This window comes from Pongo pygmaeus, chromosome Y (genome assembly GCF_028885625.2).
Source record: "Pongo pygmaeus isolate AG05252 chromosome Y, NHGRI_mPonPyg2-v2.0_pri, whole genome shotgun sequence".
Lineage (NCBI taxonomy): Eukaryota > Metazoa > Chordata > Mammalia > Primates > Hominidae > Pongo > Pongo pygmaeus.
In genome coordinates, this window is record NC_072397.2 from 37,945,015 (window position 1) to 37,968,882 (window position 23,868).

At 37.2% G+C, this 23,868-nt stretch overlaps 1 pseudogene; it reads right to left on the reverse strand.

Moving 5' to 3' along the window:
- Positions 1-379: 379 nt before the first annotated feature.
- On the reverse strand, positions 380-23,868 carry LOC129025769 (centriole and centriolar satellite protein OFD1-like; annotated as a pseudogene).

Consider the following 23,868-nt stretch of genomic DNA (forward strand, 5'->3'; position numbering starts at 1 on the left):
GTAGGTTAGCAGAGTTTAATCCAGAAATTGTAATTTTATAAATCTTCCCAATCTAAGCCTGCCCTTACAAGGACAAAGCATAGTTTTATAATACCGATGCAGTATGAATCACTAAAACATGCAAGCCATGCACAGTGGATTGCACTTGTAATCCCGGCAATTTGTGAGGTCGAGGCTAGTGGATCATTTTGGCCAAAAGATTGAGACCAGCTTGGCCAATATGGTGAAACCCTGTCTCTATTAAGTACACAAAAATTTGCTGGGTGTGGGTGGTGCATTCCTGTAGTCTGAGCTACTTGGGAGGCAAAGGCAGGAGAATTGCTTGAACCTAGCAGGTGGACATATGGTTTAAGAGATGTATGTTTTCATTTTTATTCTCTTCCAATTTTTCTTCTTTTAGTAGTAAATAATCACTCATCTCTTGAACATTTTCATTCAGCATATATTTGTTTTGTTATTGCCAAAGACTGCTTTGACAGACATTAAGTCAACCTGAAATTTAAAAAGGAAATTTTACAATTGAATGATGACTTCATAGTGCTGCAAAAGTAAAAGCTTGCAGGCTCCTTTAGGCATAATGTCACAATTTAACTAAGGTCACTAAACAGATGCCTGAATCTCTGCAAAAATGGCCAAACTGCAGTAACAGAAATCGTCTTCTGCCCTAAAATTGGGGCAGAGGAAGTTTTATGGACCACATCGCATGAAGCAGGTCCTTCTAAGATTATCACCCCATTTTTCAGAAGCAGCGAAGAACCTAACAACAATCACTCATAATAGCAATATAGCTTTGTTTTAAATATGAAAAGGTAAGGTAAAAATGGCCAGGCATGGTGGGTCCCGCCTGTAACTCCAGCACTTTGGGAAGCCAAGATGAGAGGATTGCTTGAACTCAGAAGTTACAGAACACCATGTACAACATGGAAAAACCCCATCTCTACTAAAAATACAGCAGGGCACTACTGAGGCTCAGACATGTAATCTCAGCAGACTGTGAGACCATGATGGGTAGATCACTTGAGGTCAAAAATTTGAGACCCGCCTAGCCAACATGTTGAAACCCCATCTCTACTAAAACAACAAATATTAGTTGGGCATGGCAGCAGGTGTCTGTAATACCAACTACCCAGGAGGCTGAAGCAAGAGAATCATCTGAACCCCAAGGCAGTGGTTGCAGTGAGCCCAGTTCACATCATTACACTCAAGCTTGGGTAACAGACTGAGACTCCATCTTAAAAAATAAAAAAGAAAGAAAGTAAAAAAAGAAATACATCATTTGCTTGGTGTGGTGGGGCATGGCTATAATCCCAGCTTTTTGGGAGGTGAAGACACAAGAATTGCTTATGCCTGGGAGGTGATGATTGCAGTGAGCTGAGATCACACCAGTGCACTCTAGGCTGAATGACAGAATGAGACTGAGTCTCAAAAACCAAAGAACAAACAAAAATAACATTTTGCGTAGTGCTTTTCTTTTCTTAGCATACTATATCTCATATTTGCATATGAAGGCCTACAAAGTTCTCATGTAAGTTGAACTTGCAAAATAAACTTTATATTTAAAATGTTTTAAGTGCCTAAAGTTCCAGCTTCTTCTTCAGACAGCAAGCACAAGAATAAACAGAAAACTAAGGAACCAATGGGGTGTGATAAATGCAATGCATTTCGTTTTAATCTGTGAGATAACACTGTAACGACAGACATTTTTAGCTGCTGCTGATGGAAAGAGAGAAATAGGTTGATGTAGTAACAGACCGATAATAATATTGGCCACCTGCTATGAACTAGGCTCACTGAATTCCCTCAACAACCCTATAGTGTTGAAAATATCCTAGAGTTTACAGCTGAGGAATATGCAGTCAAAGGACCTGCCCAAAGGCACACAAGAAATTAGATGCACAAATAGGATGCAAGAAGGACTCTAAGAATCAAAGCAGTATCTACACTTTCCTATATGGTGTTGATTGAAGTTAAGAACTATTGAATTAACTTTAGTCATCCCCTTCTTTGCCATAGAAATGGCAGTTTAAACATCAAGAGGAAGACTTTGGATAAATTATGTATGACTAGAATTTTATATATTGTCTAAAATCTATTTCAAAAAATATGCTGAACAATGACCTCAAGTTCTTACATAAAATTTACAGATTCATTGAGTTCCTCCTTTTTGAATTAGTAACTGTGTTCTCCTCTTGCAAGTAAACAGGTTTTCCTGAAAGAAAGAGCCCTTTAAACACCATAATGTTTTCCTAGTGAATACCAAAGCTATGTAATATCTATGGCCAGTATGTCAGACCTAATGACCATTATTTTATATTGTGAAATAGCCTGTGTAGGGGACAAAACTTTCACAGGCAAGTAAGAAATAAGCCCTGTTACCTAACAGGTGATGTGAAGCTATAACTGTCATCTATGTGTTGAAATTCCACCATCTACACATGCTAATCAGAGAGACTTTAACTTCCTTGAAGTTGAAGATCTATTTGTTACTATATTGCAAAAGATAATATAGTTACTGTATTGTAGGTATTATTGTGTCATTTTCATTGTATTTAACTTGAATCTATGTAGATGTATTATCAAAGCATAATTTGTTACATAGATGATGGTACTAATGTATAAAAGAAGTGTAAGTCTCCACAAGATAGTAATAAAAGGGGAAGCCACACACTGGGTGTCTGGACAACATCAAATAACCACCCTTGGTATACTCCCAACAGTCTAATTGAAAAGTCCACCAAAACGTCACCTCTCATTACAGGCAATTTCCTAGGATTATATTGAAATATAAAATATCTGAAGACTGAGAAATCACTCACCTTCCAGTCTCAAGGGCAATATATACAAGATTTCAGGAGGTTATATATACAGTAAAAATATTATAAATAAAGAAATACATTAGAAGCCAACAAAATAAGAAGCTATGTCACAGGAGACAGAGAAGTTAAAATTTTTCTAGGTGAAAAAGAATGTATCTCAAGGGTAAAAGTAATAGGTATCAGAGGCAATAAGTTGCTGCCAACTTCTTGATAATTACAGATTTATCAAAATATATTCAAATAAAGTTTAATAAAATATACAGAAAAAAATCACTGGCCTTTCTGATTATATAAAATATTAAAGATAATTCTTTCTCAAAAGTCAGTGAAAACAATTTTTTTTAATTTTTACATAATTAAAATTACAAAAAAAATGAACTATTGAAGAGACAATGAAGTGTAGTGTATTTTTTTTTAGAATATAAAGCAGACCCAAACTGGGAAGCTAATAACCTGTATCACAACTGAAAACTACAGCTTCTTACCCCATCCAAACATTACTTTTATTCTTCCTTTTATCTTCAATCAGTCCATTAGTTCTAATGATGCGGTCATCCGTTAGTTCAAGTTGATACCTGAGAATCAGAATGATTAAATATAAGTTTCTGAGTTATCTTTCCAGAAAGATGAATATCAATATACGAGCTTATCTATGGTACAAGTGCACCTGAGGGCACTGAACACGACATTGTGTGAACATCAAAGTCCCTCAGTAGTAAAGCCAGGGACATGAATGTCAAACATAAAATGTCCAGTAAAATCCTGCCTTGATATTGTAAAGCATAATCATACAAAATGGAGGGTTGTGTTGTCATCAGGTTACTGAAAGCATCACTTCCCAGTTGGTGTCAACTGACCCGAAAAGTGAGGAAGAAAATTAAAGTTACACAGCACACAACAGACTCAATCCCAAATGATAATTAGCCACTTTCAACCCACCTGTACTATCTGCCCACCTGTACTATCTGCCCAGCCCAAACAAACGTAAGGAATTTTGTGCCCAGGGACCAAGCACAGTCCGAGGAAGCAGGTGCTAAGAGCATTATATCTGAATTAGCGATACCCAAAGGCACATTTTCACAGTTTTACTCTTCTTTTCCTGCTTTTATAAGCTGTCTTTTGATTCCAAAAGGATGAAGAAACACTCCTGTTGTGAACAGTCCCCAGACTCCAACTCTTGCCAAAGTCATACGAGAATTCCCAATGCCAGAAAGACACCACGCAGGCCATGGAAGCTGTCACAATGATACCAAATAGTTCACTAGCTCCACAACTTTATAAAATTAACAAACGTACTTTAATACATGTATTCCTAAAAATTCAGTAACTACAGAAACTTCGTTAGCTATTTTAACATAGAAACCGACAAAAAAATTGGGTAAAATACATCATTTTCACATGTAAAAAATAAAGTTTCTCATGGTTAGTAGTAACATGTACCAGAGGCAATAAGCTGCTGCCAACTTCTTGACAACTACAGATTTATCAAAATATATTGAGAATATATTGGGAATTCAGAATCTATAAAAAAACTATTCAATTTTTAAAAAATATAACTTGTTTATAGAATAACCTCAAGAAACCTTTGCAAGTTCTGTGTAATGGAGTATCAATGATCAATTATAAGGAAGGCAATAAAAAGAGGCCAATAAATTGCCCAGAACACTTGAGTTGAGTCATTTCCTCCTGACACATTAACAGCAAATATTAACTGAGCATGTTTTATGTGTAAGATGCTTTTGAATGCACTGAAAATTTACCACATGAACATAGTGTCTTAGCACAGGGGTATTACTTACTGATACACAAGGTCAAAGTAAAGAAAAGCCAAAGTAACCATACTTGTGCATGTTTCCCTTTCCCTATCAATTACATAGTTAATTTTAGCTCTTTTCTTTTGATTCTGGCTTTGCAGAATCATCAAGGAATACAAGGCACATGTTCACTGACAAACAGTCAGACCACTAAGTTTAATTTATACATTGTTAGATATCCCCATCTTTGTGGCAGTATGAGTGGGGCAGAGGAAAAGCAATGATAATTCAAACTTTACAGCTTATCAACTATGCAACCTGAGCAAGTCACAACGTAGCGTGAAATTTAAAGCAAATCACAACCCTCGATACATGTTTGAGAAGCCATGAGTAAGAACAACAGAGGATGTGCTTTTCTATACCTTATCTTTTAAAAACGACCCTAACTCAAATGCAGGAAAGTATTGGCTATTGATAAACATATGTATTTTTTCAAACACTAAAGTTTGCATAAGATGTTAATCAGAGACTACTTCCGTAGCTTTTGTTATGTTTCTACCAAAGAAATTTAAACATATTACTTCCACAAATGTGCCAAGCAATTACTTAAGAAGTTTGTTCTTCAGCTTTCAGTCATAGGTCCCCTCAAGACACTTTGTATTCTGTTTCCATCTCCTAAATCCTCAGTCATGCTTTTATGTTTTTCTTCCTGGAGTTTCTGGGTTCTGAAATCAGTAAAAAACATAAAGTAAATAAACTATAAAAGCTGAGTTAACAAATTTAGGAAAAACATCACATGACATGTTTTTAGTTCAACCAACTAAAACTGCTACATGACAGTTACTACTGGGAAGTAGAAGAAAACAGCCAGAAGTCCTCAGTGTATTTTATGAACTGACCTAGTTGCAGTGTGTTGAAACTAGCAGAAGCAGGGGGCTGTGACATATGAGTGAGAAGAGTGGGAGGGTCTCTTACTGAGGGGAGTGGGAGAGTCTCAAGGAAGAAGTGGTTTCTCATAGAAGATAATTAACACTTAAACAATAGTTAAATGTGATAAATGGTCCAAATCAATGCTGGGATGAAAGAATGATACTATTAGTTACAAAGTAATAAAACTGCACTTATGGGCTGGGAGCTGTGTGGCTCATGCCTGTAATCCCAGCACTTTGGGAGGCCAAGGCAGGTGGATCACCTAATGATAGGAGTTCAAGAACAGCCTGGACAACAGGGTGAAACCCCATCTTTACTAAAAATACAAAATTAGCCAGGCACGTTGTCACATGCCTATAATCCCAGCTACTCAAGAGACTGAGGAAGGAGAATCGCTTGAACTCGGGAGGCAGATTTCGCAGTGAAGTGAGATTGCACCATTGCACTCAGCAACAATACCAAATCTCCATCTCGAAAAAAAAGTGTACTTATGTATCTGAATCTTTTATAATGCTGTTTGTAACTCTGGAATTTAATTAATAATCTCATAGATATTTAAGGTACAATATTTGTTTTTCTTGCTTAATCATCTATCAGCTTTAGCTAAGTTTGGTGGCCTTCAACTATAATCCTAGCTTTGCAGAATGCTGAGGCAAGAGAATCACTTGAGCCCAAGAGTATCAGACCAGCCTGGACAACACAGCAAGACTCTGTCTCTTAAAACCAAAACAACAACACCACCACCACCACCAACAACAAAACTTACAAAGAAAACAAACAGAAAAAAACCAAACAAACAACAATTCATTGAATACTCATCAAGTTCCCAAAGAGAGGGCAACAGATAGATGGGTCATTCAGGGCTTTCAAGTGCTTAAGAATAAAATGATCTTCATAGTGAGACTTCAAATCACCAATTGTACCAATTCCCAAGCCAGGGAGGTGGATTCACAGTGATGAGATCCAGCCATCCTCAGAAGTACTGCAAAACACTGACTAGTCTAAGAACAGTTGAAGGCTCCAGGTATCAGCTCCCTCTGCTGGTTATCTGGAAAGCCATGAAGAGGTAAACTACATTGAATTTAGTACATATGCTGAAAGAATAGAAAAGAAGTAGAGTAAATGAGGGTAAAAAAAGTGACACGCTCTCTCTGCCCAAATGTTGTTTCTCTTTTTTTTCTCTCTCTCTTGATTAATTTACCTTTTCATTATTGCCAAAATGAGAGTAAGGTACACAGCTAGCTGAAATAAAAAAATCAAACCTATAGAAGTGAGAAAACAACATTAAATAAAATGGAGACTAATTCTTTAATGAGCTAAAATTCCTAAAGTATCTATGGGTGTCAATTAACAGCACATTCCCAATGGAAAAGAAGGCTTCTTGTGCAAAATATAGACAAGTGAGCTTGCTGTCAATCCCAGGTAATATATGAAGGATGAAACATTTGTGAGCACTTAGAAAAAGTGAATAGCATTGAGAAATAGTTTCATCGAATACAAGTCAAGTCAAACCACTATACTTCCTTTTTTTTGCACACAGAGCTGGTAAAAGCCGCAGGCCTAGATATTTGAAATCCAGCTCTAATACATAAACACACAAAACTATCAAACCTCGAGGACTGAAGTTAATTTTAAAACATATGACCTGTTCAAGTATTAACAGCTTCTCCAAATTTTCTGTTTGATGTTACTGCAGCCTGGTGATAGCATCTAATTCTGCCTGTCATCTTAATGTTCAATATTTCAAAAGCACAGCCGTAGTGTTTGTTTCTCTTAATGTGTAACTTCTAATGCTGTGTGATATCACCTTTATAAAAAAGAATTCCACCTGGCAATAAACATTAGAACACTTGCACATATATTTAGTAATTCTTTTTAATCTCTTCATTCTGAATGTCCAAAATAATCATGCATACATACAATCCAAAATCTTCAACTCTCTGTTTCAGCTCTGCTTTTCCTTCTCTTAGCAAATCCATATCTTTTAGTAAAAGAAGGCTTTGAGCATGAATTTTCTTCTTTCAGTCGGTAAAACGCATTAATTTTGGCCGGCTGTGGTGGCTCATACTTGTAATCTCAGCATTTTGGGAGGCTGAGGCAGGTAGGTCACAACATCAGGAGTTTAAAATCAGCCTGGCCCAGATGGTAAAACCCCATCTCTACTAAAAATACAAAACTTAGCTGGGTGTGGTGGTGGGTGCCTATAATCCCAGCTACTCAAGAGGTTGAGGAAGGGAATTGCTTCAACTTGACAGGCGGAATTTGCAGTGAGCCGAGATTATGCCACCGCACTCCACTGGGTGACAGAGCAAGATCTGTCTCAAAACAAAAGGCATTAAGTTTTAGGCAGCAAGTTAATGAAAACATAACAAATTTAAATAAATATAGTGCTTCCTAAATTCCAAAAACCAATGTACAGAAATTGAGAATAACAATTTTACCTTCAAATTATTTCAACTCAGCTGGGCATGCTGATTCACTCCTGTAATCCTAGCCCTTTGCGAGGCCAAAACAGGCTGATCACCTGAGGTCAAAATTTGAGACTAGCCTGGCCAATATCGTGAAACCACACCTCTACGGAAATTCCAAAAATTAACTGGGTACAGTGGTGGGCACCTCTAATCCCAGCTACTTGGGAGGCTGAAACAGAAGAATCACTTGAAACTGGAAGGAAGAGGTTGCAGTGGCCACAGTAGTGCCATTGCACTCCAGCCTGGGCAAAAGATTAAAACTACTTCTCAAAACAAAACAAAACAAAAATCCACTTCAGTGTATTCCTCAACTATCTATTCCAGCTGCATAAATATTTACTCTCTCAATTTCTGTTAAACTACATTTCCATATATTTTAACACCCCTTGTGTAATTTATGCTACTTAATTAACATCTTGCAATCCCTTGTGTAATTTTTTGGGGGGACTGGATTCTGCTCTGTTGCCCAGGTTTGGGTCCAGTGTTGTGATCTCGGATAACTGCAACCTCTACCTCCCAGACACGGATCCTCCTATCTCAGCCTTCTAGGTAGCTGAGACTACAAACACGCACCACCAAGTTCAGCTAATTTTTTTGTAGGGATGGTGTTGTGCCATGCTGCCCAGGCTGGTGTTCAAATGAGATCACTGCTGGTACCGCTGGGTACCATTTCTACCGCTGGGCTCAAAGGAGATCACCATCTCAGCCCCTCAAAGTGCTAAAACTACAGGCATGAGCCACCATGCCTGGCCACCTTAACTAAAATTTGGTAAGTTTTTCAGGGAAAAAAATAAATAAAATATACATTTAGAAATAAAACTCCAAAAGAATAAAATCTCCATCATTTTTTGTGGTGGTGCTGTCTGAGTGTTTTAGTTCATGAGTCATTGTGACTCAGGTTAGCAAGCTCATATGAACTTGTAAATGAACGAGCCAACCTTCCACTTATGTCTTCACAGAGCAAAAATTTACTAAATACATATCATATATCAAGCAGCATACTGGTAACCGGATATAAAGATGTAGACAGATACAGTCCTCCTCTCTGAAGACCTCACAGTATAGTCAGGGAGAAGCAATCAATCTAAGATAGGATAATTTTATAACTGAGGTAAATTATGACTGCATGTAGGAATGCGACATAAATGAGTTGCTCAGTGGGAGTCAGAGAAGGCATCACAACAGTGACATCCAAGCTGGGCCTTGAATGACACTATGGTTTTATCAAGGAGAGAAGGAGATTGATATTCCAGGTGAGGAAACACAGTCAAGCTGGGTTTTATGAGAATGACAATCTTCCTCAAAGCCTTCAGATACTCACATTTGAATAAACAGAATTCTAGTCAGTCATCTATCTTGAAGATGAAGTTATTAGTCTAAACACAATGTAATCATCTCAAAGATCTATGCATCCAACATTCAATTTTATAGCTGAAGAAAGCCCTATTTCCAGAAATGCTATAGAAAATTTTAGAGTGGGTGCCCTTAGCATTAAACAGCTATGTCTCACTGAGAAGCTCCAAGGAAGAGTGGGCACTAGGGGGAATCTTTCCTACTTTTAACATCTAGCAGCAACTGTTTTAGATGTATGTTTGAAATACTGCTGTAAATACTGTCACGTCTAAGGCACACACTTAGAAAAGGAATAAGATATCTTAAAGGAGAAGCCAACATAAACTCCCTGTAACTCCTCATCCTCTTCAAATCCTTTGCAGTTATTTTCCCAGTGATGAGATCAAATGGCCACATGGATGACCCTTGGGGCCCTGGTGACTCCTTCGCCCCAGGGATCTTTACCCTTGCACATTTTCATGTCTCCATCCAATGGCAGCATACTGCCTTTGATTTCCTTTCTCCACCTGAAACCTCACTCTGCAAATCTGCACTCCTGGACGATCTTTATTCTTCCACCTACCAGTCTCTCCAGATCTAGTTCTTGATCACTGAGACTACCGCTCAAACCTCCCTTTCCCGCTAGGTTACCAGCCACTTGCCCTCTTCTCTGCTTACTTTTACTACACAGAATCTCCAACTGAACAAGCTGCATTTCTCAAGGAAAATGAATTATGCTCTGCAAAGCTCCACTTCCTGTGCATCTCCATCTTTCCACCCTCACTGAAAGGGGCAGCAGAAAGAGACCCTTAAAATTCCTCCCCAGAGGTAGAACAGAAAACTCACCTACAAACATGTGGTTTTGTCTCTCTCAATTCCAGGTTACCCAAACTACAACTGGGCCATCAGTACAGGTAATCAGTGCACTCTCCTTTAAAGAGCTGTTCTTACCTTATCCATATGAGCTACTCTGTACCTCCAAGTTGCTTCTGAAATCCTTAATCTATCTCCTTAATTTGCCCGAGAAGATGAAGCTTTTTATAGCTGAAGCAAGCCCTATTTCCAGAAATGCTATAGAAAATTTTAGAGTGAGTGGAACTATGTTTCTCATAATTCCAACTTGACTGGTCACCTCTTCAATTCTTGTCTCTCCACCAGCCTCAAAGGACACAAATTTGTGTATTCTTCTCAAGGTCCATCGTTCTTTTTATTTACTTATTTATTTTTTGCACTCTTGGCCAAAGTCCCTACTGCTCTTCAGGGGCCTTGTTCCATCAATTGAAACATCTCATTCCTGGATCTTGAGTAAATCCAGTAACAGCTGTAGAAAATAGCCACCCAGTAAAAATTTTTCTAAATACCACCTCTTGGTGCTTTTGATTTCTTTCAAGGATACTCTTTTCTCAAAGAATGAAGGCTTCAGATTCTGCTTGACAAGCTTTCTCAAAATAACTTCAGAACATAGCTAATTCCTTCTCATACTCTTATCACTTCCATGAAAAATTCAACTGCAAATTTATTACAAAAAATAAAAGCGCCAGTCATTATACTATAAGAACAGTAACAGATTCTCCCTTTACAGCTAGGCTCCACACTAATGCTCTGTCCAAATGTATTATATTTATTTAATCTATAGTTTTATATCATTTACTGTATTTGTAGAACTCAATCCAAAGTCATAAACAAATCTCATCAGACAAAAATGATATGCACAACACTGAAGCACTCCATTTTTTATTAAAAGTTCCAAGTATTTTTTAACATACCTAAGATTAAATCTTTAGGTGACAAACAAGAACATGACTCTTGTTAACTGCAACAAGATACAGATTACCTTTTGACACATTTCTGCCAGAAGTTGGTTTTCTATTTCCCTCTTATATTCATTTAGCTTTGTTTCTAAAGACTCAAACTTTATATGCTGAGAATAAGCATCTGCCAATTGATCATTAATAAGCTGAAGGTTGTCAGCTATTAAAAAGTAACACATAAAATTAGGACACAGAAGTATGATCAGGTATGTAAGAGGCCAGATTTCTGGTTCAAAAGTAAAGAGTATACTTAGGGGAAAGCATATGTGTCATCAATTTACTTTGAAATACAAAAAAAAAAAGTAAGATAGATGAATAGATGGACAGATAAAAATGATGAAGCATATATAACACAAATGTAATAGTGAAATTTAGGTGAGAGGTATGTAAGTGTTGACTAGAATTGTTTCAAGTTTTCTATATATTGAAAACGCTCAGGCATTTACCAACATCCACCACACCCAGCTAATTTATTTATTTATTTATTTATTTAGTCATTTATTTTGTAGAGACAGGGTCTTCCTGTGTTGCCTGCCCAGGCTGATCTCAAACTCATGGCTTCAAGTGATCCTCCTGCCTGGGCTGGGATCGCAAGAATGATCAGCTTTGCCTGGTAATAGCTTTTAAGAATAAATCTTCGAAAAGTCCTTTCCAAGCATGATACAAAACCTGGAAGCAATAAGGAGAAATATTCATCAATCTCACTACATAAAATTTAAAAATTTACATATGGCATAAAATAAAGAAAAATAATATACTCAAAAAATAGTTGCAATAATATGGAGGCATAAGCAGAACTAAAGTTATGAAATTGTAATATCGTTAAAGAGCTCTTACAAATCAGTTAAAACAAAAGAAAACAAAACGGAAAAATGTGGAAAAAAATGGACAGATTGCAGAAAAAATAACATGTCAAACAAAGATAAGCAAGATTATCAGATGTTGAGTAAACATGAACAGAATCATAAACGCAAATTAATAAAGCAAAGAAACCATTATTTTCCCTATAACACCATTAAGATTAAACTTTTGATAATGCTAGTGTTGGGAATGGAGTGGAAGTATAGCTGTGCTCATTCACTTGGGAGAGGAATGTGTCAGTGCTTATATATATTCAAAATGCAAGTGTCTTTTAATCTACTCATTCCAATTCTATGAATTCACACAGCTGTACTTTTATAAGCGCACACAGCGTGCACACTGCATATTGGTTGCCTCTATTGGAAAAAAGCACACAATAAGACAACTAAATCTCCATTAATAGGGGGTTAAATATTTACTTTAAAAATAATTAGTCTCAATATACTGCTACAGATAGATATATTGGTTGATAGAAAAAGCAAATTGCCAAAAGGATCTATAATATAATTTTATTTGATTATGTGTTTTAATTAGAAATACATAGAGTTTTAAACTCAGACAATTCTACAAAAATAACCAAGAAACAAAATTATTAAAATTCTAATTATCAGTGGAGAGTCAGATTAGACATGGGCACAAATTGCTAGTTTGCTTTCACTTTATATCCTTCCAAATAATCTGAAACTTTGTTTTAAACGAGAAGCATGAATTATTTTTGAAATTTTTGGTTTCTTGAAACTAAAACCATTAGTCAGCTCAGCACCTTATCCCCATCCCTATCCTCTTCAGTGAGGGCATTACAGTTAGATTGTTTTGACAAAGTCTGCATTCTATCCAGGGATTAGCAGACCAACACTGGCAAACATTAATGTTTATTCTTGGTGATGTAAAGCTTTATGGGTTTGACACTGGGTCTTTTCATTCTCTTAACAGTGTCTTCCACAGAGATGTTTTAATTTCAATTAAGTCTAACTTATCTATGTTTTTCTTTTATATATCTTGCTTTTGGTGTTATATCACATCATGAAATTCAGGATCACATAGACTTTCTCTTGTTTTTATTTGGAAATTTTATAGTTTTGCAATTTACATTTAGATCTATCGTTCATTTTCATGCACATGAATATTCAATTGTTTCAGAGCCACATATCCAAAAGACTATCTTTCCTCTATTGAATTGCCTTTGCACCATTGTTAAAAAAATTAATTGACAATATTTGTGTGAATCTATTTCTGGATTCTCTGTGTCTGTTCCCATTGATGTATGTGTCTATTCTTTTGCCAATTATAGATAAGAATTTTAACTTTCAGAAAGCAAAGCGTCAATGTCCAAATTTTCTTTCTTCATCGAAATTTTGTGCATTTCATTGTCTGCGTATCTTTGGCTGCCAAACAAAATATTAAGATTGGGAAGAACGGGTGACTAGAATCTAGGAGGAAAGTACTGTTAGTATTCAACAGCTTAGCATCCCCTGAGGGTAGATATACTAAAATAGGATAAGATCACAGGTCTCTGACTCAGGGGGCAGAAAACCGTTAAGTACAATATATCTTCCTATAAGTTTTCTGTTGTTTAATTAGAAGCCATCACTCTTTAAAATAATTTTAATTTACCAGAAGTTATTTTATTGTTAGCTAAAGGTTCTATCCAAATTTTGGCACTAGTATGACTAGCACTACTCATCATTTTTCTGACTCCCAGAAATTTTACTGGGATGCTAGGTAAAGCTGGTAAGGGTTGTCACCCAGATATCTTTCTGAATGAGATGCATTTAAAGAGACTCTGTAAAGATGGAAAAACTATTTTTAAAGATAATGTAATATAGTAAATGTATCGATTCTTTCATGTTGGGGGGCTCAGTCAGTCTGGTGGGAAAAAATATTAAACATAGTTAGAGTAATAGCCACAAACCATCTTGGAAGGCCAGAGAGTTTGCATAACCTCAGTAATAGATATGGTTGAAGGTGACTTTCTTTACCTTTAGTTAAATAAATTAAAGTACTGACAAAGGAATGTGGGGAAGTTATCTAGCTAGCTTGTTTACTCATGTGGTCTGAAGACTAACCTTTGAGGTACCATGGGTGCTTAAGTGCTTAGGGAAGTCCGCAATGTCAATTTTGCCCCAGTGATGTTGACTCAAGTCTTTGTCAATTAATCTTTACTGATAAGTGTGAATTTCACTTGCTGGTCAGGGCCACAGTTGCCACTGTTCACAAAACTCTACTGGAGTCTGTAAGTGGCTCAGACACTCAGCTTCAGCTGGACTGGCAAAGCAGAATATGTATGTTTCAGTGTACTTTATTCATCCGTTGTGGGTTCAGGGGTCTGCAAGGGACAGACCCCCAAATTTGGTGCCATAGCGTGAGAAGTGTTACCACAGTTCCTCCTTCCTTCCTTCCTTCCTTTCTCTCTCTCTCTTCTTCTTCTTCTTTCTTTCCTTGGTGGGGAGTAAAATGGCACCTAGCTAGGTTACCCAGGCTGGAGTGCAGTCATGTGATCTGAGCTCACTGCAAACTTCCCCTCCTGGGTTGAAGTGATTATCTTGCCTCAGCCTCCAGAGTAGCTGGGATAAAAGGCACTTGCCACCATGCCTCACAAATTTTTGAATTTTTAGTAGAGATAGGGTTTCCCTGTGTTTACCATGCTGATTTCTAACTCCAGACCTTCAGTGATCCTCCTGCTTCTGCCTCCCAAAGTCCTGAGATTACAAGCATGAGGCAGTTGTCCTGGCCCACAGATTGTTCTGTAATATCTCCTTTTCTTTTGAAGTAAAAATTAAGCAATAGATACTACCTATATACCTTAGAATCATGTTGTTCATTTTGGTAGTCACTAAGCACATGTAGCTAATTAAATGTAAACTAAAAATTGAGTTATTCAGTTACACTAGCTACCATTCAGTTGCTCAATAGCCGCATGAGACTAGCAGCTACCACATTAAAAAGTATAGATAAAGACATTTCCACCATCACAAAGAGTTACAGTGGATGGTGCTTATATATAACAAAAGTTATATTACACATTACTAAACACATATTTTCTTCTTTAATGACATATTAACACATTTAATACTCTATCAATTGTACTTGAGAGGCATACCTAGTATACAAAGACACTTGGCCTAAAAGTCAGCTTTTTGAAGATTTTTTTTTTTTAGAAATATTCCCAACAGTGGATATTTTTACAAACAGTATCTTTCAGTGTGTCTGTAGAGCCATTGATACTGTGTGAAGTTTTCTTATTTGACTATCTGAAAGTTATTACAAAAATGAAAATATGGGAATAATGACCTACAGAACAGGTGAACTATTGTTTAAAAAAGTAAGATATGGTCAGCAAGGAAAAACATGTAATTTAAATCTAATTAAATTTCTTACTTTTCTCCCTCAAAATTAGCTTTATTATTTTATAAGGAAAAATACATAGAAAAATCTTGCTATAGCTTACAAATATGTAGGCTCCTATATTTTTGATTTTCTTTATCAAATCCTGAGACCTGTTAAAAGAAAATATTTTACCTTTATAAAGCTATTCAGTTATAATTAACAAACCAAAGCAGAGTATATAAACTAAGTAATCATACCAGTGATTTCTAGAAACTGGAAGTAGGCTGAATTTTATTGAGTGCAATCAATCCTGCATAGTAAATACCTTAAGAAAATAAAAGGTTACTAATTAGACATAGTTTTATGGCAGTGTTTAAATGATACATTATAATATATTTATGAATAAGAGATTAAGAAACTTCCTTCAGAAAAAATAAGATTACAACTATGCTAACAAAGCAAAATACAAGCTCTTTCTTACACTGTTAGATAAATTACAAAAACATTGAGTTAAAATAATAAAATATCTTTCTTGATCACGTAATTAATCTCTAAGTGTTTTACATCAAATGTTATTCAATTACAATTTTTTAAAAGTAGTGTTTAAAAATGTAAATAAACTAAATTTTCACTGTCCTTGCAATCATGACTACAGTGCACTTAAAATTCTGTTAAACAGACATTTTGGGCAAGTATTTATATATATTTCTGCTATAGTATATATGAATAATTATGTCTACTCTAAGAACACGAATATGTTTTCAACTGAATTTCCTTTAAATAAAATATTTTACATTGGTATTTTATGTTAGTAGAAACCATTAAGTTGTTTGAGTGGGATTAATTCCTATTGTAAGAATTATACAATTGCTAAGTACACAATAAGTAGGAGTATATAATTATTAGAAAGTTAGAGAAAGATACATCAAAAAAGAATTCCAGACAAGGTACAGTGTCTCATAGTTGTAATTACAGCACTTGGGCAGACTAAGAGGGCAGATGACATGAGCTCAGGATTGAAAACAACACTGCCCACCAAGAGTAACCCAGACTCTATAAAAAAAAAAAATAATCAGCAGAATGTGGTGGTGTGTGCCAGTAATCTCAGCTGCTTGAAAGGTTGCAGTTAGCATAATTGCTTGAACCCAGGAGGGGCAGATGTTTCAGTAAGCTGAGATTATGCCAATGCCCTTCAGACTTGGTAACAGAGTGAGACCCTACTTCTAAAAAATAAATATGTAAATAAATACATTCATAAGGCCGATAAGTAAAATTTGGTTGTGTATGAAGAAACTCAGCGTATTTAAAATTTGAATTCAAATACTGCACTAAGGCTACGCATTGTGGCTCACATATGTAATCTCAGCATTTTGGAGGCTGAGGCAAATGGATCACTTGAGATGTGGAGTTCGAGACAAACCTGGCCAACACAGTGAAACCCCGCCTCTACTAGAAATACAAAAATTAGCCAGGTTCTTGGGCAAGCACCTGTAATCCCAGATACTTTGGACGCTGAGGCTGGAGAATCGCTGGAACTCAGGAGGTGAAGTTTGCAGCCTGGAATCATGACACTGCACTCCAGGATGAGCAACAGAGTAATACTCCATATCAAATAAAATAATTATAATACTAAGCTTCTTGTGTCCTTAAAACTTTGGAATATGAAACTCTTAGATAACTATAGACAACCTAAAGAAAGTAAAAGCATATACACACCACCAAGAGTGAAATTTAATGTAAACTATAGACTTTGGCAATAATGACTTGTCCCGGAAGGTTTATCAATTCTAGCAAATGTACCACTTTGATGAACGATGTTGACAGTGGGAAAGACGGTGCATGTGTAGGAGCAGTGGGTGTATAGGAATTCTTTGTACTTCTCCATCAACCTAGCCGTGAACTAAAACCTGCATTAAAAAACAGTCTACACACACACACACACACACACGCACATTCACAGGGAAAGTTTGCTTCATCTACCTTTAAAATAATAAACTGGGACAAATGTTTAACCATAATGGTGAAGAAATATAGTTAAAATAATTAGAAATGTACTAAAAAATAAAATGACAGTCACTTTATTATTTGGAAACTTTAAAGATTTTTAAGGATTACATCACTTAAGTTATTTGATTCAACTCTCCACAGTCTGGTTCCTCATCTGTAACACACGAAACATCTGTTGTGTGTCTATCACAGTGCCAAATTCAGAGCAGACATTCAACAGATTGGCAGAGTCTTATCAAACAACATGGAAAATAGATAAATCAATTTGAGCTCTTAAACATTTAGAGATTGTAGATCGCAATTTTACAAAAGACTAAATGTGATACCAATAAATTAAGTTCAAATTTAGTAATCACTTGTTACATAACAAATGTATTGTGTGCAGATACAATGGAAATTCAAAGAGAAATGAGAAGTGGACCTAGTATAAAAGCAATTGTCTATAATGCAGCATGTTACAGTCAGCTGAAAAAAAAACTGTTAATAAAAAGTTCAAAAACAGAAAAGGAAATACATTATCTTTTCTTTTGCTAAACAAATTTCTGGAAAGAAAACAGAAAGTGAAGACTCATAGCCATATCTTTGTTAGCGTTCAGCCACTAAAGAGTTAGGGGTTCCTAGTAACAGGGAGTTCCCTTGCACTGAAATGGACTGAGGGTGCAATTCTTCATTCAATACAGGGTGCATCAACTCATGAATTAGGTGGTTTTGAATTTGTGTCTTGCAAGGGAGGAAGAAAGAAAGAAAGAAAACAATTAAGGAAGGAAGGAAGGAATGAAGGATAGAAGAAGGAATTAAGGGAGGGAGGGAGAAAGGGAGGAAAGGAGAAAGGAAGAAAGGAAGGAAGAAATGAAAGAAGGAAGGAAGGAAGTCAAACAAGGTAAAATAATTTCAGTAGGATTGTCTCAGTAGAGATATACACAGATGTGTTACATTCATTGGAAAACTTCCTTTTATTTCCATAATGTTTCTAGATCCATAGCCAGAAGTTAGGAATCTTCCCCTACACAAGTCTTACCCCATGACACAAGAAGGTCAGTGTGTTCTACAAAAATGTTTCTTTCCTCAGCTTCCAAGTGAAATTGGTGATTAGCCAGACCCATTTGCAGACTCTTAACTTCACTTCCCTAGAAGTCCATTTCAGCAGCTTATGTTTGGGATATGAAGTATAGGAAAAAATTCTGCCAGTTCATCGCACCTCTGTGGACTGTTGCAAAATATAACCAAAATATTTAACAACAAGGGACTGCTATGTATGTCACAAAAATATCCAAAGATAAGACTGTTGCCCACTAAAAATGAGGATTTCAAGAAACTTTTAAGGAAACAGAGAAATGCTCACACCATATAACTTAAATTTAAAAAGGATATATGCACAGGATATATCTACATATTTTAGATGTAAAATATGCTTATGAAATGCATATTGCAATGAAAACACATTGAGCTAATCCTATTCCTAGCTGTTAATCCAAATATAAAGTATACTAACAAATATTTGCTGCTCAAATGAAATATTCAGGCATATCAATATAGTTTAAAGATGAAAGTGTTAATTCCCCGATTAGACTATTAAAACAGAACACTAGTTTTTTCTATATGTCACCAATGTCCCACATCAAAACGCATTACAAACCCACTTGTTAGTTTAGGAAACTGTAGGCCAGATTTATAAAAGAGGCCTATTCTTACTAAAATGTGTTCATTATATAAATGCTTTCTGCTCCTATCTTATTGGCAGCTCAATTAATTATTTGAACATTCTCCTTTAAGTTGACTCAAATGCAACATTTTCTCAATGGTTTCAAAGAGATTGTAATATTTCAGGGCAGAGTTTTGAAACCCAAACATTGGATGAATATAAATGTGAACTACCTATTACAGGTTAGACTTCTAAAACTTATGGAACAGATAAACCTAAATCCGATAGTTTGAGTGTGCCCAGTACACCCACATTCATCAACTTTTGGTGTAGCTTTTTGCGCAGCTCATCTTGACTCAACAGACATGGGGAGCAAGTTGGATTAGAAGACAAAATGGTTACAGATTACTTCGGGGGTAGAGGGGAGGTGAACGACTGAAAAACAACGTGAGATTACAGCCGTCACATCGCATCCTGCTCCTCTTGGGGACCTACTTAGTACAGTCTTCTTGGTCTGAAGATACATGGCACATGCATTGGTTGCCTAGCACCGGCCAGAATCTCCACCCACATCTCGAGGGAGCACATCCAGGGTATCCAAAAATCTGCCCCCGGGGAACTCGGCTGAAGCAGCGGGGTGCCGGTCTTCACAGCGGGACTGAGATTGCGTTTCCCTCCTTGGCCTGTCGCTTCAGGTAGAGGATGGAGTGAGTCGAAACACGCATTTTGGATCCCTGTGGGACTTCACTGGCCCTGCCTGACGGCGCAGGTTGGTGCTGTATCTCCACTCCTCCCTCGGGTAGCCCAATCAGATCTACCACGCCCTGACCGGCTCATCCATTCACTGAGAACTTCCAGCTGCAAGTTTCTGCCCTCTTGGGGTCTTTGCTTTGGTGGTTAACAGTCAAATATTCAATTGACCCAGGGTTTCTTAATGGAGCCACTGTTGCCTTTTGGAGCCAGCAGATTCTTTGTTTTGGGAGGCTGTCGTGTGCTTTGTAGATTTAGCTGTATCCTTGGTCTCTATTTTGTCAATAGTATCTTCTCTTCCAAGCGAGACAACCAAAAGGGTCCCCAGACATTGCCGGATTACCTCTTGGAAGCAAGATGGCTCAGGGTCGAGACCCACGAGCTAAATGTTTTTCAGTAGCCACCATTGTGTATTGTGAGGAAAGGCGAGCCTGACCTCATGATGCTTACATGTAATTAAAAAGAAAAGGAGCCAACCCTCTCAGAAGCAATAATGAACATGTTACAGCCAGATAATTGAGCAAGAGCTCAGATATATATATATATATATACTCATATATATGTATATATATAAATAAGTAAAGTAATAAAAAGTAATAAAGTAATAAATAAATAAAGTAATAAAAGTAATAAAATAAAGTAATAAAAAACAAACAAACAAAAAAAAACAAAAATCCAGGACCTTCTGGGGTCAGTAAGGAATCTACCCTGAGTCCAGAGTTGTATGTTGGGAATATAAGCCTGAAAAGGTATCTAAGTCCTGTGAGGATAAAATTTGATCAGTTTCAGCTTTGTACACAGCAATGAAGAAGTGTAAAACGAATTTTCATGACTGGCTGTGAGAAACTTAAAGTCTTTAAGAGGCAGTATGAGTGACAGGACTTCTTAGGAAGTGGAGAACCTGTAGGTTTTTGGTGGAAATAATTGAGGAGGAGAGACTTAGTTGGATTTTAAAAAATAGGTAGGGGTTGCGGGCAGTATCAGGGAGAACATTCCAGGCAAGACAAGAGAAATAATAGTAGCTCTGAAGTGGATACAGACAAAGTGGATTTCGGGAAGAAAAAAAAAAATAAACGACTAAACTCTAGTGGAGGTGGAACAATAGGGCTGAGAAAAGACATGACCCAATGTGGGAGTCTGCTTTGAATACCAGTACATGTTCCTGTAGTTGAGACGCATCCAGGCTTTAGAATGGGATAATGAAATGATGAAAGCAGTGTTCTAAAAATAGGTTGATAGCTTTTAAATGTTGTTAGGTAGTATCACCAGTCCACTGTATAAAAAGTAATAATAATCTGCCAGGCATGGTGGCTCATGCCTGTAATCCCAGCACTTTGGGAGGCCGAGGCTCAAGGATCACCTGAGGTCAGGAGTTCCAGACAAGCCTGGCTAACATGGTGAAACCTGGTTTTCACTAACAACACAAAAAATTAGCGAGGTGTGGTGGCGTACATCTGTAATCCAAGCTCTCTGGGAGTCTGAAGCTGAAGAATCACTTGATCTGGGAAAGCGCAGGTTGCAGTTAGTGAGATCGTGCCATTGCACTCTAGCATGGGCAAGAACAGCAAACAAGCAAATAAAAAGATTGTGTCTGAAGACCCCACTCCCACTTTTGATCACACGGTTGAATATATGAATACAATTAGATAAAATGTTCTTCAAAAACTAGCATAACTTCTCCCAAAGGTGAGATAATTGCTTATAATATTAATAGAAAAATGTCACATTAGAGACCTATCAACAGTGTTCAAACTGCCCCTCCTTATTGCAATAGACATGTACCATGCCAGATCAGTGACCCCAGGTCTATGGGATGACTGAAAACACTGCTGTTGGCAGGAATGAACAGTTTTTCCAGAAGCTCTTCTATAGAGTCTCTACAGAGGCCAGCTACAAAAAGGGATGTGTTTGGAACGAGAGTCCGTGAGTTTTATTGTGCATTTTCCTGCAAATTAAACTAAGGGCAGGGACTTCCAAGTTCATTAAGCATCCTCTCACTCTGACACTGGTGGTGTTCTAGCCACCCATTAGATTGTAGTTTTCAGTGACTTCAAATGAGCAGCCCTGGGCTTGACCTATGTGATGGTTTGGAATAAGTCTGTCGAGTTCAGCCTCATGTAGGCACTGCACTTCCCGAAATCCATAGGAGACAAGGATAATTGATCACAGCATTCTTTCCTACATTCTTTTCTACACAGCATTCTTCCCCTTTTCTTTCCACACTTAGTCTCAGAAAATTTCTCAGCCCCAGTTCATGGCAGTCAATACCAGTTGATTAGATTTCACTCATGAGAGGAAACTCATTTGGCAACCTTTTCCATTAGACAGCTTATTGTATTTAAAGATAGTACTATGCCAAACCCTGTTCCCCTTCCACCCCAAAAAGGTCATCTCAGCACCATTTAAACATCCTCAGTTCCTTCAGTTGCTTTTGTCTTCTTTCCAGAGCTTTCCCTAGCATAAGTCTTGCCCTCCCCTCACCTATAACTCACACAGGTCAGAGTTATGGATTAATTTACAATAGATTTCCAGAAATGAGTTTCTTCCACAAAGATGATATGATTCCCAGAACTCACTGTCTTCCCCTAAGAGGGCATGAACATTCTCCCCGATCTTGCTCTTAATACCAGCTAGAACTGCATTAGCTTTTTGACCAAACTCTCAGACTTTTACATCTTACAGAGCTTGCAGTAAGTTAACACTTTACTTGATGTAGGTGAATTCTTCTTAATCTAGGTTTCCCTTGTCCTATGGTTGTACAGTTGATTTCTAATCCAAAGTACAGGGCTTTCTTTCCTATTCGCTTAACTTCTATCTTGTTAATTTCACCCAACTTCCTTAGCCACAGAGATCATTTTGAATCCTAACTTCTGCCTTCTAATGAATTCTAATAATAAACCCTTGGTGTTATTTTTGAATGTGATAAGTTGTCTTCATTCAAGTTATTGATTTAATTGCTGAGGTAGACTAAGTTACGATCAACCTCAAAGCCTGATTATATATATATGTGTGTTTGTGTGTGTGTGTGTGTGTGTGTGTGTTTGTGTCATACTTCCACTCACTGGAGGCCTTTTAGCCTTTTGATTCTAGACTCACTGACGTCTGGTCCCATGCTCATGTTGATTAGTAGTTAGTGTATGTAGACTCCTTAAATTTAAGGTATTGAGAGATCTCGTCATATCACCAAGTTGATTTCTTTAGACTTCTCCCTGTCAAAGACCAGGTTGCCCTACCTATCAGAGACAGCTGTTGTTTCCATCACAAATAAGGATCCTGGCTCTCTCTCAGCCAACAAGCCCAGTTTCTTGTTATGCAGGATTTCTTCATAGGTAACTTAAAAAACTCCAGTAACTTCTCACAAAGTTGCTGTCGACGACCTGAACATAAACTTCATCATGGAGCCTCTGAAACCCCTGAGACATCGGCATGGGAAGTTTCAGAAGGCTCCTTGCACTGTTGAGTCTACTTAGCACTGAAATCTTGCCATGTCTGTCATTCTTGCATTTCAATATTGTCTATGCTGCAGGCCGTGCCACTACCCTCCAGTACCATTCTGCAAGCATTGAACACTTGCTGAGTACCAATTTCTGTATTAGTGGTGGGGATACACAGTGGAGAGGAACCACCCCTTTCTCACACTCTCATTTCCATATTGCTGCAGATATCTTCACCTTGATGCCTCATTGCCTCTATGCAACAACTTATCTACAGTGCTTTGAAATGTATGCCCCTGGCAGATGAACTCCCTTTGTCCCCAGTCTCTTAAGAGAATGTGCCTTCTACTCATTTGCTGACACTTCCTGGAGTTTCCTTCCTTTTCTCTCATATCTGCAGGTTTTTCTGGCTTTGGCTTATGTTAGTTTCCTACTGCCACTGTAACAAATTAATAAAAATTTAGTGATTTAATAGAAGATAAGTGTATCATCTTACACTTCTGTATCATAAGAGTGCAACACAGGTACTTGTTGGGCTACAATCTAAGTGTGCACAGGACTGTGTTCCTCTTGGATGCTCTAGAGGAGAATTTGTTTCCTTGCACTTTCTAGCTTCTACGGGCCTCCTGTATTCCTTAGCTATATCCCCATCCTCTGTTTTCAAAGCCATCAACATCACATTGTTTTTCCATTCTTCTGTGACTTCCCCCTGACTTTCCTCTTTTGCTTTCAT